This window comes from Phyllobates terribilis, unplaced genomic scaffold (genome assembly GCF_046119375.1).
Source record: "Phyllobates terribilis strain yellow unplaced genomic scaffold, ASM4611937v1 Scaffold_1__5_contigs__length_1240528914, whole genome shotgun sequence".
NCBI classification, from domain to species: Eukaryota; Metazoa; Chordata; class Amphibia; order Anura; family Dendrobatidae; genus Phyllobates; species Phyllobates terribilis.
Window position 1 is genome coordinate 697672881 of NW_027362761.1, and position 18107 is coordinate 697690987.

Below are 18107 nucleotides of genomic sequence, written 5' to 3' on the forward strand. Positions count from 1 at the left end.
TCCAGCCTGCAAATTCTCTAAGGAAAGATTTTTCTGTTCCATCATGGTGTCGGTTCAGGATTTGGCTCATCGCCTGCAGGGACTCTCTCTGGAGGTGGCCGAGCTCCGTCAGCACGTGAGTAACTGTCCTGGAGCACATTTCTTGGAGCCTAAGGTATGTTTGCCGGATTTATTTTTTGGTGAACACCGAGAATTTTTTTCATTTAAAAATGCTTGCTTATTGTATTTTCGTTTGAGACCTAAGTCCTCTGGGGATGAATCCCAGCGCGTAGGGTTCATAATGTCACTTTTGCGCAAAGAGCCTCAGGAGTGGGCCTTTTCTTTGCAACCTAGTGATTCATGCTTCAGATCAGTGGATAGTTTTTTTTCTGCTTTGGGACTATTATATGATGATCCTGACCGTGTCGCATCAGCTGAGACTGAGTTGAGACGTTTAAAACAAGGATCAGGTAATGTGGAAAAATATTGTACTCATTTCCGTCGTTGGTCGACTCAAACAGGGTGGAACGATTCTGCTCTGAAAAGTCTATTTCTTGCTGGGCTCAGTGAAAGGGTTAAAGACCTGCTAATTGCTTATCCTACACCTGAAGATTTGCAACAGGCTATGCAATTAGCTATACGGGTGGATAGAAGACTGCGTGCAAGGGTTAATGAGAGCAAATCCTCTGCTATGTCAGTTTCTGGTTATGAGAATGTGTGTACTAACAGTGGTGAACCGATGGAGATTGGATCGGTGGCACCTCGCTCTCAAGAAAAAGATCGTCGATTTTCTGAAGGCTTGTGTTTCTATTGCGGAAAATCTGGTCATTTGATTAAAGGCTGTGAGCTTCGTATGAAGAAAGAAAAAAAAATGGTCAGTCACGCCCGTATTGCCTGTTTAAATTCCAAGGGTATATTTTTAGCTGCTTCCACGATTGCCCAGAAAAAATTAATGGAATTTCGGGTGTTTGTTGATTGCGGGTCTACACTGAATGTAATTGATGGGGGATTCGTGGAAAGACTCAATTTAAAACCTGAACCTTTATCATCCCCCATTGCTGTGGTTTCTGTGGATGGTTCCCCTTTGAAGAATATTACTCTCAAGGTCTGTGAATTTCCTCTCACTATTAATGGTGTTCACCATGAGAAATTGGATTTGGTAGTGTTGAATAACTTGCCTTCTCCAGTAATATTGGGATTGCCCTGGTTAAAATTTCACAATCCTGTACTGGATTGGTCTACCAGTGAAATTAAATCCTGGAGCCATAAATGTTATGACAAGTGTTGTAACGGGCGTATTGCAGCTTTGGATAGGGGAGAATTGCCTGTTCCTATTCAGGATTTTTGGAGACTTTTTTCTGAGAAGGAATCGCAGGTTTTGCCTCCCCATAGAGACTATGATTGTTCTATTGAATTTGTCCCTGGAGCAACTCTTCCTAAAATTCGTTTATTTAACCTTACTATTCCTGAGAGGAAGGCTTTGGAGGAATACATACAGACAAGTTTGGCCGCCGGTCACATTAGGCCCTCTAAGTCTCCTGTGGCGGTTGGATTTTTTTTTGTAAAAAAAAAGGACGGCGGTTTACGTCCTTGTCTGGATTTTCGTGAGATTAACAAAATTACGATACGCAATCCTTACCCACTGCCATTGATTCCTGATCTGTTTAACCAGTTATTGGGGGCCAAGTGGTTCTCTAAAATTGACCTTAAGGGGGCATACAATCTGTTGCGCATGAAAGAGGGTGACGAATGGAAGACTGCTTTTAACACTCCTGTGGGTCATTTTGAGAATCTGGTGATGCCTTTTGGTCTTACTAATGCTCCTGCATTTTTTCAGAATCTGATTAATGACATCCTTAGACCTTTGATCGGTAAAAATGTGGTTGTGTATTTGGATGACATTTTGATTTATTCGCCAGATCTGGAGTCTCATTGGCGGAGCGTGCGTGAGGTATTACAGTTATTAATGGACAATTCGCTTTTTGCTAAGCTGGAGAAATGTGAGTTCGCTGTACAGAGAATTAGTTTTTTGGACTACATTATCTCCAGCAAAGGTTTTGAGATGGATCCGGTTAAGGTTCAGGCTGTGCAGGAATGGCCTAGGCCTATTGGTTTGAAATCGATACAGAGGTTTTTGGGTTTCGCCAATTACTATAGAAAATTCATAAAAAATTTTTCTAGTATTGTCAAACCTCTGACCGATCTCACCAGGAAAGGTGCTGATGCGGTTCAGTGGTCTTCTGAGGCCATTGAAGCTTTTGTGTATCTCAAGGAGAGGTTCACCTCTGCTCCCATCCTTATGCAGCCTGATGTGAATAAGCCGTTTTTGCTTGAGGTTGATGCTTCCTCTGTGGGGGTTGGCGCAGTATTGTCTCAGGATAACTGGGATGGATTACATCCCTGTGCCTTTTTTTCAAAAAAATTTTCGGAGACTGAACTGAATTACGATATTGGTAATCGGGAATTATTGGCTATTAAACTCGCATTTGAACACTGGCGCCACTTCTTGGAAGGTGCGGAATTTCCCGTTCAGGTTCTTACGGATCATAAAAATCTGATATATCTTGATGCTGCCAAGCGCCTGAATGCCCGTCAGGCTAGGTGGGCACTGTTTTTCTCGCGGTTTAATTTCTCCGTTACTTACATCCCTGGTACTAAGAATGTTAAGGCGGATGCCTTGTCTCGCAGTTTTTCTCCCATAGTCGGTGCTGAGAAAGAGGAGAACATTTTACAAGAAGGTGTTGTGATAGCTGCTTTGGACTCCGTTTTGGAAAATGAGATTCTTAAAGCACAGGAGAATGCCCCTTCTAACACTCCTCATGGGAGGTTGTTTGTGCCTGGGACCTTTAGGAGAGATTTGTTTGTTGAGTGTCACGAATCTCGGTTGGCAGGTCATCCCGGAATCTCTGAGACCAAGAGACTGGTGGGTCGCAGTTTTTGGTGGCCTGGATGGCAGAAGGAAGTCATTAAGTGGGTGCGTCAATGTACTATATGTGCTAGATCTAAGTCCTCACATACTCCTGCTGCGGGGTTGCTTTGTCCTTTGGAGGTTCCCAGTGCTCCTTGGACACATTTGGCTATGGACTTTATAACTGACCTTCCCCCCTCTGAGGGTTTTACTGTCATCTGGGTGGTCGTGGACCGTTTTAGCAAGATGTGTCACTTGGTTCCTTTCGTCAAACTGCCCTGCGCTAAAACTCTCGCTAAGGCCTTTGTCAAGGAAATTGTCAGACTTCATGGCGTTCCTACTGACATTGTTGCTGATAGGGGTCCTCAGTTCGTGGCTCGTTTTTGGCGTGCCTTTTGTGATAGGTTGGGAATTCATTTGTCGTTCTCGTCCGGATATCATCCTGAATCTAATGGCCAGACAGAAAGGAAAAACCAGGATGTTGAGCAGTTCTTGCGTTGTTTTGTGGCAGACAATCAAGAGGGGTGGTCTGAGTTTCTGCCACTTGCTGAATTTGCTCTGAACAATCATACATCTTCTTCTGCTGGTTGTTCGCCTTTTTTTTGTTGCTCTGGGAGACATCCGTCATTTGGGTCGTTCTCCAAGTTGGGATCTGCCGTGCCTGAGGAGGAGAATTTTTCCGGTGATTTGGAGAGAGTTTGGACGGATGTGCGTGGTAATCTTCAGGAGGCCAACAGAAAATCTAAAGACTACTTTGATAGGAAACGACAGGAGGTTTTGTTCGCTGTTGGTGACATGGTTTGGTTGTCCTCTAGGAATCTGCGGTTGAGGATTCCTTCAAAGAAATTGGGTCCCAAGTTTGTAGGGCCCTTTAAGGTGCTTCAGGTTGTCAACCAATCTTCTGTTAGGTTGGAGGTTCCTACCTCCTGGAGAATTAATCCGGTATTTCATGTCTCTCTGTTGAAAAAAGCTGTTGTATCGGATTGTGACGCCTCTGCCTCTGTTCCTCCGGTGGTGGAGGACGGGGAATATGAAATTTCTCGCATCCTTAACTCTAGACGGTATAGAGGTAGTTTGCAGTATCTTGTGGCCTGGAAAGGTTTCGGTCCCGAGGATAACTCTTGGGTGAGGTCGGATGATGTTTCCGCGTCCAGACTTATCAGAGCGTTTCACAGGAGATTTCCTGATAAGCCTGGTCCTAGGGGATCCGGAGGATCCTCTTAGAAGGGGGGGGTACTGTTAGAACCTTGCTCTTAGGTCTTTTTTCCTTTGCTGGTCACATGACCTTGTTGGCCTATTTAATCCTGCTCCGCCCTTCTGGCTTTGCTGGACTTCATTGTATATCTACTTTCTAGCTAGCCTGTGCACTGTGTCTTGCTCTGTTAGTTTGCTTGGTCTACTGACCTCTATGTTCTATATATTTTGTTTGTTCGTCTGTCTGCTACTATTTCTGTTAGGAGGTGTCCCATATTCCTCCCAGTCCTTAGTACTTGTAGGGATTCCCTCCCCACATCTATAGGTCTCCGTACAGACTAGCTTAGGACTTTAGCAGGTCTGATCGCAGGATCAGGTCCCCTGTTACATCGTAGGGATTCAGCTGAGTTCTATCATAGGGACAGATTTCCTCTCTTTCCTTAGCTCTGGTAGCAGAACATAACAAAACCAACTTGTTAAGCTACTGCAACCTCCACGTCTCTTCCAAGGGGCATTAAAAACATCTTGTTAAGCTAATGCGACCTACACCACTTTTCCAAGGTGCATTAAAACCGTCTTGTTAAGCTACTGCAACCTTCACGTCTCTTCCAAAGGGAATTAAAACCGTCTTGTTAAGCTAATGCGACCTCCACCACTTTTGCAAGGGGCATTAAAACCATCTTGTTAAGCTAATGCGACCTACAACACTTTTCCAAAGGGCATTAAAACCGTCTTGTTAAGCTACTGCAACCTTCACGTCTCTTCCAAAGGGCATTAAAACCGTCTTGTTAAGCTAATGCGACCTCCACCACTTTTGCAAGGGGCATTAAAACCGTCTTGTTAAGCTTCTGCAACCACCACGTCTTTTCCAAGGGGCATTAAAACCATCTTGTTAAGCTACTGTGACCTCCACGTCTCTACCAAGAGGCATTTAAAACGTCTTGATAAGGTACTGCAACCTCCACGTCTCTTCCAAGGGGCATTAAAACTGTCTTTTTAAGCTAATGCGACCTCCACCACGGTTTAAACAGGCATTTAAACCATCTTGTATAGCTACTGCAACGTCCACTTCTCTTCCAAGGGGCATTAAAACCGACTTGTTCAGCTAATGCGACCTCCACCACTTTTTCAAGGGGCATTTAAACCGTCTTGTTAAGCTCCTGCAACCTCCACGTCTCTTCCAAAGGGCAATAAAACCATCTTGTTAAGCTAATGCGACCTCCACCACTTCTCCAAGGGGCATTAAAACCGTCCTGTTAAGCTCCTCTAATCTCCACCACTCTTCCAAGGGGCATTTAAACTACCTTGTTGAGCTAATGCAACCTCCACGTCTCTTCCAAGGTGCATTAAAACCGTCTTGTTAAGCTAATGCAACCTCCACCACTTTTCCAAGGGGCATTAAAACCGTCTTGTTAAGCTACTGCAACCATCACGTCTTTTCAAAGGGGCATTAAACCGTCTTGTTAAGCTAATGCGACCGCCACCACTTTTCCAAGGGGAATTAAAACCAACTTGTTAAGCTACTGAGACCTCCACGTCTCTTCCAAGGGGCATTAAATCGTCTTGTTAAGCTACTACGACCTTCACCACTTCTCCAAGGGGCATTTTAACCGTCTTGTTAAGCTACTGTAATCTCCACCACTCTTCCAAGGGGCATTTAAACTGTCTTGTTAAGCTGCTGCAACGTCCACGTCTCTTCCAAGGGGCTTTTAAACCACCTTGTTAAGCTAATGCGACCTCCACCACTTTTCCAAGGAATATTTAAACCGTCTTGTTAAGCTACTGCAACCTCCACGTCTCTTCCAAGGGGCATTAAAACCGTCTTGTTAAGCTACTGTGAACTCCACCACTTCTCCAAGGGGCATTAAAACCTTCTTGTTAAGCTACTTCAACCTCCAAGTCTCTTCCAAGGGTCATTAAAACCGTCTTTTTAAGCTACTGCAACCTCCACGTCTCTTCTAAATGGCATTAAATCCGTCTTGTTAAGCTAATGCGACAAACGCCACTATTCTAAGGGGCATTAAAACCGTCTTGTTAATCTACTGCAACCTCCACGTCTCTTCCAAGGGACATTTAAACCATCTTGTTAAGCTACTGCTACTTCCACGTCTTTTCCAAGGGGTATTAAAACCATCTTGTTAAGCTACTGTAACCACCACCACTCTTCCAAGGGGCAATTAAACCATCTTGTTAAGCTGCTGCAACCTCCACGTCTCTTCCAAGGGGTTTTTAAACAGTCTTGTTAAGCTAATGCGACCTCCACCACTTTTCCAAGGATTATTTAAACCATCTTGTTAAGCTACTGCAACCTCCACGTCTCTTCCAAGGGGCATTAAATCCATCTTGTTAAGCTAATGCGACCAACGCCACTATTCCAAGGGAAATTTAAGCCATCTTGATTAGCTACTGCTAATTCCACGTCTTTTCCAAGGGGAATTAAAACCGTCTTGTTAAGCTGCTGTAACCTCCACCACTCTTCCAAGGTTCATTTAAACCATCTTGTTAAGCTACTGCCACCTTCACGTCTCTTCCAAGGGGCATTAAAACCGTGTTGTTAAGCTACTGCGACCTCCACCACTTCTCCAAGGGGAATTAAAGTAGTCTTGTTAATCTACTGTAACCTCTACCACTCTTCCAAGGGGCATTTAAGCCGTCTTGTTAAGCTACTGCAACCTCCACGTCTCTTCCAATTGGCATTAAAAACGTCTCGTTAAGCTACTGCGACAACCACCACTCCTCCTAGGAGCGTTAAAACCATCTTGTTTAGCTACTGTAACCTCCACCACTCTTCCAAGGGGCATTTAAACCGTCTTGTTAAGCTACTGCAACCTCCACATCTCTTCCAAGGGGCTTTAAAACCGTCTTGTTAAGCAATTGCGACCTCCACCACTTTTCAAAGGGGCATTTAAACCGTCTTGTTAAGCTACTGCAACCTCCACGTCTCTTCCAAGGGGCATTAAAACTGTCTTGTTTAGCTACTGCGACCTCGACCACTTCTTAAGGGGGCATTTAAACCATCTTGTTAAGCTACAGTAACCTCCGTCACTCTTCCAAGGGGCATTTAAATCGTCTTGTTAAGCTACTGCAACCTCCACGTCTCTTCCAAGGTGCATTAAAACCGTCTTGTTAAGCTAATGCGACCTCCACCACTTTTCCTAGGTGCATTAATACCGCCTTGTTAAGCTAATGCGACCTCCATGTCACTTCCAAGGGGCATTAAAGCTGTCTTGTTAAGCTACTGCAACCTCCACGTCTCTTCCAAGGGGCACTAAAACTATCTTGTTAAGCTAATGCGACCACCACCACTTTTCCAAGGAGCATTAAAACCGTCTTGTTAAGCTACTGCAACCACCACGTCTCTTCCAAGGGGCATTAAAACCGTCTTGTTAAGCTAATTCGACCTCCACTACTTTTCCAAGTAGCATTAAAACAACCTTGTTAAGCTACTGCGACCTCCACGTCTCTTCCAAGGGATATTAAAACCGTCTTGTTAAGCTACTGCAACCTCCAGGTCTCTTCCAAGGGGCATTAAAACCGTCTTGTTAAGCTAATGCGACCTCCACCACTTTTCAAGGTGCATTTAAACCATCTTGTTAAGCTACTGCAATGTCCACGTCTCTTCCAAGGTGCATTTAAACCGTCTTATTAAGCTACTGCGAACTACATAACTTCTCCAAGGGTAATTAAAAACATCTTGTTAAGCTACTGTAACCTCCACCACTCTTCCAAGGGGCGTTTAAACTGTCTTGTTAAGCTACTGCAGCCACCATGTCTCTTCCAAGGGGCAATAGAACCGTCTTGTTAAGCTAATGCAACCTCCACCACTTTTCCAAGGGGCATTAAAACCGTCTTGTTAAGCTAGAGCGACCTCCATGTCTCTTCCAAGGCGCAATTAAACCGTCTTGTAAAGCTACTGCAAACTCCACGTCTCTTCCAAGGGGCATTAAAACCGTCTTGTTAAGCTAATGCGACCTCCACTACTTTTCCAAGGGGCATTAATACAGTCTTGATAAGATACTGCGACCTCCAAGTCGCTTCCAAGGGGCTTAAAAACCGTCTTGGTAAGCTACTGCAACATCAACACCTCTTCCAAGGGGCATTAAGCCATCTTGTTAAGCTACTGTGACCTCCACCACTTCACCAAGGGGCATTAAAACCGTCTTGTTAAGCTACTGTAACCTCCACCACTCTTCCAAGGGGCATTTAAACCATCTTGTTAAGCTACTGCAACCTCCACATCTCTTCCAAGGGGCTTTTAAACAGTCTTGTTAAGCTAATGCGACCTCCACCACCATTCCAAGGATTCTTTAAACCATCTTGTTAAGCTACTGCAACCTCCACGTCTCTTCCAAGGGGCATTAAAACCGTCTTGTTAAGTTACTGCGACCTCCACCACTTCTCCAAGGGGCATTAAATTATCTTGTTAGGCAACTGTAACCTCCACCACTCTTCCAAGGGGCATTTAGTCCGTCTTGTTAAGCTACTGCAACCTCCACGTCTCTTCCAAGGGGCATTAAAACCGTCTTATTAAGCTACTATGAACTACATAACTTCTCCAAGGGTTATTAAAAACGTCTTGTTAAGGTACTGTAACTTACACCACTCTTCCAAGGGGCATGTAAACCGTCTTATTTAGCTACTGCAGCCACCATGTCTCTTCCAAGGGGCATGTAAACCGTCTTATTAAGCTACTGCAACCACCACGTCTTTTCCAAGGGGCATTAAAACCATCTTGTTAAGCTACTGCGACCTCCACGTCTATGCCAAGGGGCATTTAAAACATCTTGTTAAGGTATTGCAGCCTCCAAGTCTCTACAAAAGGGGCATTAAAACCATCTTGTTAAGCTAATGCGACCTCCACCACTGTTTCAACAGGCATTTAAACCGTCTTGTTAAACTACTGCAACCTCCACGTCTCTTCCACGGGGCATTAAAACTGTCTTGTTAAGCTAACGCGACCACCACCACTTTTCCAAGGAGCATTAAAACCGTCTTGTTAAGCTACTGCAACCACCACGTCTCTTCCAAGAGGCATTAAAACTGCCTTGTTAAGATAATGCGACCTCCACCACTTTTCCAAGGGGCATTAAAACCATCTTGTTAACCTACTGCGACCTCCACGTCTCGTACAAGGGATATTAAAACCGTCTTGTTAAGCTACTGCAACCTCCACGTCACTTCCAAGGGGCATTAAAACCATCTTGTTAAGCTAATGTGACCTACATCACTTTTTCAAGGGGCATTTACACCATCTTGTTAAGCTACTGCAATGTCCACGTCTCTTCCAAGGTGCATCAAAACCGTCTTATTATGCTACTGCGAACTACATAACTTCCCCAAGGGGCATTAAAAACGTCTTGTTAAGCTGCTGTAATCTCCACCACTCTTCCAAGGGGCATTTAAACCATCTTGTTAAGCTACTGCAGCCACCATGTCTCTTCCAAGGGGCATTAAAACCGTCTTGTTAAACTAATGCAACCTCCACCACTTTTCCAAGGGGCATTAAAAACATCTTGTTAAGCTACTGCGACCTCCATGTCTCTTCCAAGGGGCATTTAAATCATCATGTAAAGCTACTGCAAACTCCACGTCTCTTCCAAGGGGCATTAAAACCGTCTTGTTAAGCTAATGCGACCTCCACCACTTTTTCAAGGAGCATTTAAACCGTCTTGTTTAGCTACTGCAATCTCCATGTCTCTTCCAAGGGGCATTAAAACCGTCTTGTTAAGCTACTGCAACCTCTAAATGTCTGAAAAGCAATGTCTAAAGCATTCCAAATGTTATGTTATCATATGTGTCATGTTCGAGATCTATGTTCTGCTTCTGTGATACCGCAATTTCCTCCGGGATAAATAAAGTATATCTTATCTTATCTTATCTTATCTTATCTTGTTAAGCTATGCAACCTCCACGTCTCTTCCAAAGGGCATTCAAACCGTCTTGTTAAGCTAATGCGACCTCCATCACTTTTCCAAAGGGCATCAAAACCATCTTGTTAAGCTACTGCAACCACCACGTCTTTTCCAAGGGGCATTAAAACCATCTTGTTAAGCTACTGCGACCACGAGGTCTCTGCGAAGGGGCATTTAAAACGTCTTGTTACGGTACTGCAACCTCCAATTCTCTAGAAAAGGGGCATTAAAACCATCTTGTTAAGCTAATACGACCTCCACCACTGTTTCAACGGGCATTTAAACCGTCTTGTTAAGCTACTGCAACCTCCACGTATCTTCCAAGGGGCATTAAATCCTTCTTGTTAAGCTACTACTAACTCCACGTCTTTTACATGCGTTATTAAAAGCTTCTTCTTAAGTTAATGCGACCTTCACCACTTTTCCAAGAAGCATTAAAACCGTCTTATTAAGCTACTGTAACCTCCACCACTCTTCCAAGGGACATTTAAACCATCTTGTTAAGCTACTGCAACCTCCACGTCTCTTCCAAGGGGCATTAAAACCGTCTTGTTAAGCTAATGCGACCTCCACCACTTTTCCAAGGGGCATTAAAATCGTCTTGTTAAGCTACTGCAACCACAGTGTCTCTTCCAAGGGGCATTAAAACCGTCTTGTTAAGCTAATGCAACCTCCACCACTTTTCCAAGGGGCATTAAAACCATCTTGTTAAGCTACTGTGACCTCCATGTCTCTTCCAAGGGGCATTTAAACCGTCTTGTTAAGCTAATGTGACCTCCACCACTTATCCAAGGGGCATTAAAACCGTCTTGTTAAGCTACTGCAACCACCACGTCTTTTCGAAGGGGCATTAAAACCATCTTGTTAAGCTAATGCAACCTCCACCAATTTTCCAAGGGGCATTAAAACCAACTTGCTAAGCTACTGCGACCTCCACGTCTCTTCCAAGGGGCATTTAAAACGTCTTTTTAAGCTACTGCGATCTCCACCACTTTTCCAAGGGGCATTAAAACCAACAAATTAAGCTACTGCGACCTCCACGTCTCTTCCAGGGGGCATTTAAAACGTCTTGTTAAGCTACTGCAACCTCCACATCTCTTCCAAGGGGCATTAAACCATCTTGTTGGCTAATGCGACCTCCACCACTTTTTCAACCGGCATTCAAACCGTCTTGTTAAGCTACTGCAACATCCATGTCTCTTCCAAGGGGCATTAAAACCGTCTTGTTAAGCTAATGCGACCTCCACAACTTCTCCATGGGGCATTAAAACCGTCTTGTTAAGCTACTGTATCCTCCACCACTCTTCCAAGGGGCATTTAAAATGTCTTGTTAAGATACTGCAACCTCCACGTCTCTTCCAAGGGGCATTAAAACTGTCTTGTTAAGCTAATGCGACCTCCACCACTTTTTCAAGGGGCATTAAAACCGTCTTGTTAAGCCACTGCAACCTCCACTTCTCTTCCAAAGGGCATTCAAACCACCTTGTTAAGCTAATGCGACCTCCATCACTTTTCCAAAGGGCATTAAAACCATCTTGTTAAGCTACTGCAACCACCACGTCTTTTCCAAGGGGCATTAAAACCATCTTGTTAAGCTACTGCGACCTCCACGTCTATGCCAAGGGGCATTTAAAACATCTTGTTAAGGTACTGCAGCCTCCAAGTCTCTACAAAAGGGGCATTAAAACCATCTTGTTAAGCTAATGCGACCTCCACCACTGTTTCTACGGGCATTTAAACCGTCTTGTTAAGCTACTGCAACTTGCACGTCTCTTCCAAGGGGCATTAAAACTGTCTTGTTAAGCTAATGCGACCACCACCACTTTTCCAAGGAGCATTAAAACCATCTTGTTAAGCTACTGCAACCACCACGCCTCTTCCAAGGGGCATTAAAACTGTCTTGTTAAGCTAATGCGACCTCCACCACTTTTCCAAGGGGCATGAAAACAACCTTGTTAAGCTACTGCGACCTCCACGTCTCGTCCAAGGGATATTAAAACCGTCTTGCTTAGCTACTGCAACCTCCACGTCTCTTCCAAGGGGCATTAAAACCGTCTTGTTAAGCTAATGCGACCTCCACCACTTTTCCAAGGTGCATTAAAACCGCCTTGTTAAGTTACTGCAACCTCCATGTCACTTCCAAGGGGCATTAAACCCGTCTTCTTAAGCTACTGCAAGCTCCAAGTCTCTTCCAAGGGGCATTAAAACTGTCTTGTTAAGCTAATGTGACCACCACCACTTTTCGAAGGAGCATTAAAACCATCTTGTTAAGCTACTGCAACCTCCACCACTCTTCCAAGAGCATTTAAACCGTCTTGTTAAGCTACTGCAACCTCCACGTCTCTTCCAAGGGGCATTAAAACTGTCTTGTTAAGCTAATGCGACCTCCACCACTTTTTCAAGGGGCATTAAAACCGTCTTGTTAAGCTACTGCAACATCCACGTCTCTTCCAAAGGACATTCAAACCTTCTTGTTAAGCTAATGCGACCTCCACCACTTTTCCAAAGGGCATTAAAACCATCTTGTTAAGCTACTGCAACCACCACGTCTTTTCCAAGGGGCATTAAAACCATCTTGTTAAGCTACTGCGACCTCCACGTCTCTGCCAAGGGGCATTTAAAACGTCTTGTTAAGGTACTGCATTCTCCATGTCTCTACAAAAAGGGCATTAAAACCATCTTGTTGAGATAATGCAACCTCCACATCTCTTCCAAGGGGCATTTAAATCGTCTTGCTAAGCTAATGTGACCTCCACCACTTTTCCAAGGGGCATTAATACCGTCTTGTTAAGCTACTGCGACCTCCAAGTCTCTTCCAAGGGGCATTTAAACCATCTTGTTAAGCTACTGAAACATCCACATCTCTTCCAACGGGCATTAAACAGTCTTGTTAAGCTACTGCGACCTCCACCACTCCTCCAAGGGGCATTAAAACTGTCTTGTTAAGCTACTGCAACCTCAACGTCACTTCCAAGGGGCTTTTAAACCGTCTTGTTAAGCTAATGCGACCACCACCACTATTCCAAGGATTATTTAAACCGTCTTATTAAGCTACTGCAACCTCCACGTCTCTTCCAAGGGGCATTAAAACCGTCTTGTTAAGGTACTGCGACCTCCACCTCTTCTCCAACGGGCATTAAAACTGTCTTGTTAAGCTACTGCAACCTCCACGTCTCTTCCAAAGGGCATTAAAACCATCTTGTTAAGCTACTGCAACCTCTACGTCTCTTCCAAGGGGCATTAAATCTTTCTTGTTAAGCTACTACTAACTCCACGTCTTTTCCATGCGTTATTAAAAGCGTCTTCTTAAGCTATTGCGACCTTCACCACTTTTCCAAGAAGCATTAAAACCGTCTTGTTAAGCTACTGCAACCTCCACGTCTCTTCCAAGGGGCATTAAAACCGTCTTGTTAAGCTAATGCGACCTCCACCACTTTTCCAAGGGGCATTAAAATCGTCTGGTTAAGCTACTGCAACCACAATGTCTCTTCCAAGGGGCATTAAAACCATCTTGTTAAGCTAATGCAACCTCCACCACTTTTCCAAGGGGCATTAAAACCATCTTGCTAAGCTACTGCGACCTCTATGTGTCTTCCAAGGGGCATTTAAACCGTCTTGTTAAGCTAATGTGACCTCCACCACTTATCCAAGGGGCATTAAAACCGTCTTGTTAAGCTACTGCAACCACCACGTCTTTTCGAAGGGGCATTAAAACCATCTTGTTAAGTTAATGCAACCTCCACCACTTTTCCAAGGGGCATTAAAACCAGCTTGCTAAGCTACTGCGACCTCCACGTCTCTTCCAAGGGGCATGTAAAACGTCTTGTTAAGCTACTGCGATCTCCACCACTTTTCCAAGGGGCATTAAAACCAACAAATTAAGCTACTGCGACCTCCACGTCTCTTCCAGGGGGCATTTAAAATGTCTTGTTAAGCTACTGCAACCTCCATGTCTCTTCCAAGGGGCATTAAACCATCTTGTTGGCTAATGCGACCTCCACCACTTTTTCAACGGGCATTCAAACCGTCTTGTTAAGCTACTGCAACCTCCATGTCTCTTCCAAGGGGCATTAAAACCGTCTTGTTAAGCTAATGCGACCTCCACCACTTCTCCATGGGGCATTAAAACCGTCTTGTTAAGCTACTGTATCCTCCACCACTCTTCCAAGGGGCATTTAAAATGTCTTCTTAAGATACTGCAACCTCCACGTCTCTTCCAAGGGGCATTAAAACTGTCTTGTTAAGCTAATGCGACCTCCACCACTTTTTCAAGGGGCATTAAAACCGTCTTGTTATGCCACTGCAACCTCCACTTCTCTTCCAAAGGGCATTCAAACCACCTTGTTAAGCTAATGCGACCTCCATCACTTTTCCAAAGGGCATTAAAACCATCTTGTTAAGCTACTGCAACCACCACGTCTTTTCCAAGGGGCATTAAAACCATCTTGTTAAGCTACTGCGACCTCCACGTCTATGCCAAGGGGCATTTAAAACATCTTGTTAACGTACTGCACCCTCCAAGTCTCTACAAAATGGGCATTAAAACCATCTTGTTAAGCTAATGCGACCTCCAACACTGTTTCTACGGGCATTTAAACCGTCTTGTTAAGCTACTGCAACTTCCACGTCTTTTCCAAGGGGCATTAAAACTGTATTGTTAAGCTATTGCGACCACCACCACTTTTCCAAGGAGCATTAAAACCGTCTTGTTAAGCTACTGCAACCACCACGTCTCTTCCAAGGGGCATTAAAACTGTCTTGTTAAGCTAATGCGACCTCCACCACTTTTCCAAGGGGCATTAAAACCATCTTGTTAACCTACTGCGACCTTCACGTCTCGTCCTAGGGATATTAAAACCGTCTTGTTAAGCTACTGCAACCTCCACGTCTCTTCCAAGGGGCATTAAAACCGTCTTGTTAAGCTAATGTGACCTACACCACTTTTTCAAGGGGCATTTACACCATCTTATTAAGCTACTGCAATGTCCACGTTTCTTCCAAGGTGCATTAAAACCGTCTTATTAAGCTACTGCGAACTACATAACTTCTCCAAGGGGCATTAAAAACGTCTTGTTAAGCTACTTTAACCTCCACCACTCTTCCAAGGGGCATTTAAACCGTCTTGTTAAGCTACTGCTGCCACCATGTCTCTTCCAAGGGGCATTAAAACCGTCTTGTTAAGCTAATGCAACCTCCACCACTTTTCCAAGGGGCATTAAAAACATCTTGTTAAGCTACTGCGACCTCCATCTCTCTTCCAAGGGGCATTTAAACAGTCATGTAAAGCTACTGCAAACTCCACGTCTCTTCCAAGGGGCATTAAAACCGTCTTGTTAAGCTATTGCGACCTCCACCACTTTTTCAAGGAGCATTTAAACCGTCTTGTTAAGCTACTGCAATCTCCATGTCTCTTCCAAGGGGAATTAAAACCGTCTTGTTAAGCTACTGCGACCTACATTACTTTTCCAAGGGGCATTAAAACTGTCTTGTTAAGCTACTGTAACCTCCACCACTCTTCCAAGGGGCATTTAAACCATCTTGTTAAGCTACTGCAACCTCCACGTCTCTTCCACGGGGCATTAAAACTGTCTTGTTAAGCTAATGCTCCCTCCACAACTTTTTAAAGGGGCATTAAAACCGTCTTGTTAAGCTACTGCAACCTCCACGTCTCTTCAAAGGGCATTCAAACCGTCTTGTTAAGCTAATGCGACCTCCATCACTTTTCCAAACGGCATTAAAACCATCTTGTTAAGCTACTGCAACCACCACGTCTTTTCCAAGGGGCATTAAAACCATCTTGTTAAGCTACTGCGACCTCCACGTCTCTGCCAAGGGGCATTTAAAATGTCTTGTTAAGGTACTGCAGCCTCCAAGTCTCTAGAAAAGGGGCATGAAAAATATCTTGTTAAGCTAATGCGAACTCCACCACTATTTCAACGGGCATTTAAACCGTCTTGTTAAGCTACTGCAATCACCACGTCTCTTCCAAGGGGCATTAAAACTGTCTTGTTAAGCTAGTGCGACATCCACCACTTTTCCAATAGGCATTAAAACCATCTTTTCAAGCTACTGCGATCTCCACGTCTCGTCCAAGGGATTTTAAAACCGTCTTGTTAAGCTACTGCAACCTCCACGACTCTTCCAAGGGGCATTAAAACCGTCTTGTTAAGCTAATGCGACCTCCACCACTTTTTCGAGGGACATTTAAACCATCTTGGTAAGCTACTGCAATGTCCACGTCTCTTCCAAGGTGCATTAAAAACGTCTTAATAAGCTACTGCGAACTACATAACTTCTCCAAGGGGCATTAAAAACGTCTTGTTAAGCTACTGTAACATCCACCACTCTTCCAAGGGGCATTTAAACCGTCTTGTTAAGCTCATGCAGCCACCATGTCTCTTCCAAGGGGCATTAAAACCGTCTTGTTAAGCTAATGCAACCTCCACCACTTTTCTAAAGGGCATTAAAAACATCTAGTTAAGCTACTGTGACCTCCATGTCTCTTCCAAGGGGCATTTAAACCGTCATGTAAAGCTACTGCAAACTCCACGTCTCTTCCAAGGGGCATTATAACCGTCTTGTTAAGCTAATGCGACCTCCACCACTTTTTCAAGGAGCATTTAAACCGTCTTGTTTAGCTACTGCAATCCTCAAGTCTCTTCCAAGGGGCATTAAAACCGTCTTGTTAAGCTATTGTAACCTCCACCACTCTTCCAAGGGGCATTTAAACCATCTTGTTAAGCTACTGCTACCTCCATGTCTCTTCCAAGGGGCATTTAAACCATCTTGTTAAGCTACTGCAACCTCCATGTCTCTTCCAAGGGGCATTAAAACCGTCTTGTTAAGCTAATGCGACCTCCACGACTTTTCCAAGGGGCATTAAAATCGTCTTGTTAATCTACTGCAACCACCATGTCTCTTCCAAGGGGCATTAAAACCACCTTGTTAAGCTACTGCGACCTCCATGTCTCTTGCAAGGGGCATTTAAACCGTCTTGTTAAGCTACTGCAACCTCCACGTCTCTTCTAAAGGGCATTAAAACCGTCTTGTTAAGCTATTGCGACCTCCACCACTTATCCAAGGGGCAATAAAACCGTGTTGTTAAGCTACTGCAACCACCACATCTTTTCGAAGGGGCATTAAAACCGTCTTGTTAAGCTAATGCAACCTCCACCACTTTTCCAAGGGGCATTAAAACCAACTTATTAAGCTACTGCGTCCTCCACGTCTCTTCCAGGGGGCATTTAAAATGTCTTGTTAAGCTACTGCAACCTCCATGTCTCTTCCAAGGGGCATTAAAACTGTCTTGTTAAGCTAATGCGACCTCCACCACTTTTTCAAGGGGCATTAAAACCATTTTGTTAAGCTACTGCAACCTTCACGTCTCTTCCAAAGTACATTCAAACCGTCTTGTTAAGCTAATGCGATCTCCACCACTTTTCCAAAGGGCATTAAAACCATCTTGTTAAGCTACTGCAACCAACACGTCTTTTCCAAGGGGCATTAAAACCATCTTGTTAATCTACTGCGACCTCCACGTCTCTGCCAAGGGGCATTTGAAACATCTTGGTAAGGTACTGCATTCTTCATGTCTCTACAAAAGGGGCATTAAAACCATCTTGTTGAGCTAATGCAACCTCCACATCTCTTCCAAGGGGCATATAAACTGTCTTGTTAAGTTAATGCGACCTCCACCACTTTTCCAAGGGGCATTAAAACCGTCTTGTTAAGCTACTGCAACCACCACGTCTTTTCCAAGGGGCATTAAAACCGTCTTGTTAAGCCAATGCAACCTCCACCACTTTTCCAAGGGGCATTAAAACCAACTTGTTAAGCTACTGTGACCTCCACGTCTCTTTTCAAGGGGCGTTTAAAACTTCTTGTTAAGCTACTGCAACCTCCTCGTCTCTTCCAAGGGGCATTAAAACCATCTTGTTAAGCTAATGTGACCTCCACCAATTCTCCAAGGGGCATTAAAACTGTCTTGTTAAGCTACTGTAACCTCCACCACTCTTCCAAGGGGCATTTAAACCATCTTGTTAAGCTGCTGCAACCTCCACGTCTCTTCCAAGGGGCATTAAACCGTCTTGTTAAGCGAATGCGACCTCCACCAC